This window comes from Peromyscus maniculatus, chromosome 8, assembly GCF_049852395.1.
Source record: "Peromyscus maniculatus bairdii isolate BWxNUB_F1_BW_parent chromosome 8, HU_Pman_BW_mat_3.1, whole genome shotgun sequence".
NCBI lineage: Eukaryota > Metazoa > Chordata > Mammalia > Rodentia > Cricetidae > Peromyscus > Peromyscus maniculatus.
The window spans coordinates 44,248,696-44,252,195 of record NC_134859.1 but is presented as its reverse complement, the minus strand read 5'-3'; the positions used below and the strand labels follow the sequence as shown (position 1 = coordinate 44,252,195).

The 3,500-nt window shown below is 48.4% G+C and overlaps 1 long non-coding RNA gene across 1 annotated transcript; it reads left to right on the top strand.

Moving 5' to 3' along the window:
- Positions 1-581: 581 nt before the first annotated feature.
- Positions 582-2,546, top strand: LOC121831637 (uncharacterized). Its single transcript, XR_006075150.2, has 2 exons — positions 582-784; positions 2,239-2,546. It is a non-coding gene; the product is annotated as an uncharacterized LOC121831637 (long non-coding RNA).
- The last annotated feature ends 954 nt before the right edge of the window (positions 2,547-3,500 follow it).

Here is a 3,500-nt window from a genome sequence, read left to right as displayed (position 1 = left end):
GGTGGTGGGACCTGACATCAGACAGTGTCAGGAAACAGGCTGAGTGAGTGATGGGAACTGAGGTCACAGGCCTCCTCGGAGAAGTCCCGCTCCACCCCACTGATACCCGGGCTCCCTCGGAGCACTGAGCACGAGCAAAGTCCCCGTAACCTAATCACCGCATGTCACCACACACCCCTCCTCCAGCAGCAGGAACCATGCTGCTGGTTCCATCTTGCCCCAGAGCCCAACTCAGCAGAAGTGGCCAATATGGTGTGGGGCTGGAGACACACACAGGGATACTGAGGCCAGGCCTGTCTGTGGGGTGACCAGCAAACATCTATAGAGCAGACAACTGTACAAGTGGACAGATTTGGGGTATCAAACTGTAATTACACCGGGCGGTGGTGGCACACACCTTTAATCCCAGCACTCGGGAGGCAGAGGCAGGCGGATCTCTGTGAGTTCGAGGCCAGCCTGGTCTACAAAGCGAGTTCCAGGAAAGGCGCAAAACTACAGAGAGAAACCCTGTCTCGAAAAACAAAACAAAACCAAACAAACAAAAAAGTTAAATTCAAACTGTAATTACAGGGGAAGGAGCCTGTGACATCACAAAACCCACAGAATGGTGGCTGTATGGCAAGGTCTCCTCCTTCAGGTACCTGGTCTTCAGCCTCAAAAGTCAAAATGTTGTCTCCCAAGGGTCCATGGGGAAGGAACTCTGGGCCAGAACTGAAGCCAGGCACCACAGGGAGTACCATGGTGGACCATTCAGGCCCATTGGATACATCTGGTCTTCTCACATGTGAGTCTCTGGCATTTGGGGTTCAACACACAGTATGGCCACTCAGAGTCTGTGCCAAGTAGTAAGTTGGGGTCCCTAGGATGGAGATATGGGGCCAGGATAACCCATATATACCTTGCCTTATCTATGATGGCTGAACTTAAGAAGGTGAGGGTGGGGGCTATCTTGTAGCTTTTTCCTCTCCTTGCTAGAATGCATCACTTGGTAGCTCTGTCAAAAGGAGCTTTATCAGGAGCTGAAGGGATGGCTCAGTGGTTGAGAGCACTCATTGGCTGCTCTTCCAGAGGACCTGGATTCAATTCTTAGCACCCATAATGCAGCTTACAACCACATGCAACTCCAGTCCCAAGGAATCCAATGCCCTCTTCTGTCTCTGTGAGTGGACAGACATACATGCAGGCAAAACACATAATATTTTACAAATGAAAAAAAGGAACTGATAAAGTTCTGACATCATACATTTCAATTGTCTAATGTTTTTTAAAGATTTATTTTTGGGGTGTGTGTGTGTGTGTGTGTGTGTGTGTGTGTGTGTGTGTTCATTCATGCACAGGTGCTCACAGAGGGCAGAGGACTAAGCTATCCCTGGACCTAGAGTGACAGGAGGTTATAAGCCATCTGACATGGGTGCTGAGAATTGAACCCAGGTCTTCTGGAAAGAGCAATTCATGCTTTTAAAAGCTGAGCTATCTCCCTGGGCAGGGGTGGTGTACACTTTTAATCCAAGTTCTCAGGAGACAAAGGCAGGCAGATCTCTGTGAATTCAAGGCCAACCTGGTCTACAAAATGAGTTCCAGGACAGCCAAGGTCACACAGAGAAACCGTCTCAGAGAAACAACAAACACAAAAGCTGAGCCATCTCTCCAGCACGCTCATGGACTTTTATTTTCCCTTTTATATTTGGCTTCATTTAGAAGTTGAGTTTGAAATTATTTTCCTTCAGATCTTGAAGATAATTGCTTCAATTTTTTGGTCTGGAAATATTTAGAATTATTTTGTCCGCAGATTTTAAATGTTAACATATCTGTGCAGTACAAAATCTCCGTTCATGCATCAATCCTGGCTCAGGGCATTGGGGCACCATCAATGTCAGCTCTGTGTTCTTTGGGCATGTCCTTCTGGAGTAAGAAAGACATTTCTGCTCTGTCCTCAGCCCTGCTGTGAGCTGCATTTCAGAAGTCTTCAGCTCAGGCCTCTGACTCATTCTGTCTCATCGGAATTGTCGTGCTGTGGTTCAGCCCATTTACTGAGGTCTTTTAGCCATCAAGTTTTGATTGTCCCAGTCCCCGCTTAATCGATTGAGGACACTGTTTTGTGCACCTCTCAAAGGGCATTTCTTACACCTGTTCTGAATTCTTACTCCCAGTCCCGGGTGTTCGGTTGGAACCTCCAGCTCACCCCTGGACAATTCAGAAAGCCTCATTCCTGTCTCTCTCTCCAAACCCTGCTCACAGAGTCTCCGAACAAAGAAAAGGCACCAAAAAGCCCACTTCTGCATTCCTGGTGATGACTGCAGCTTCTTCCTCTGTCGTGACCAGCAGCCCAAATCCCCGCCTAAGTGCTCAGCTTCTGACCATAAGTGGGCACAAACCCAGCTCGTGGTACACACGTCATCACTCCTCATCTACAACCTATAAAGTCTCCCTGCTTAGGTTTGGGGTAGAGGGCGGGGGTGAGGCTTCTTCCAGCCTCCATCTCTGGGACTGGAGAACTCACCTGGGAGTTACTCTGCTCAAATAAACCTGTTGTCATGCTTTTTCAATTTTGGCTTGTTCTGCCTTACTGCGTTGGTGGAGAAACTTAGCGGGGAGTAGAAAACCCATTACATGGGTCTGCTTCTCTTGCTTTGGAGCCAGCTGCCTATCAACCATGGTGGTTGTTAGCCAAGACCAACCAAACCATTTTTTTTAAAACCTCCCCCTATTTTGTGCAAATAGTGACAATTAGTTTCCTCTAACCACCATAATTAGTATTCCAAAACTAAAGTAACTTGCTTGCCTGATTCCTGCTCCCACCCCTGTAGAGGGGACAATGACCAGAAGAGATGTGAATCTGTCAGCCACGGGGGGGGGGGGGGGGACACCTTTAATCCTAGCACTCTGGAGGCAGAGGCAAGTGGATCTTTGAGTTTGAGGCCAGCCTGGTCTAGACAGGGCAGCCAGAGCTACACAGAGAAACCCTGTCTCCAAAAACACACACACAGAGAGAGAGAGAGAGAGAGAGAGAGAGAGAGAGAGAGAGAGAGAGAGAGAGGAGAGAAAGGAGAGAGAGGCAAATCTATTTCAAAATAGTATTTTATTAGTTCTTTGAGATTTCAGACAATGTATTTTGGTCTTATTCACCTTCTCCCCTGAGATGTTTATTGATCGTCTGCCATTCTTGCCTCACTGGTTACCCCCTAGTAACCAGTGCAAGCCAAAAAAAGACACCATCACCATCCCCCCCCACCCCTTTGCCCTGTAAATGGATGGCAGGCTCTGAGGCTCCCAGAGATCCCATCTCTGCAGGCTTCTCCCAGAATAAAAGCCCCCACTGTTTACGTCCCTTGTTCGGTGTGAATGTGGTTTGTTCCTGCCACAATTCTTGCTGAAAAGCGCTTGAGGCGGCATGCTGGCAGGAGGCAAAGGAGGTCTGGGGAATTTAAAGCTACCAGAAAGCAGGGGCAGGAAAGACCCTGTAAGACAGGCTGTTTCTTGCTCCTGGGGGTGAGGGTGGG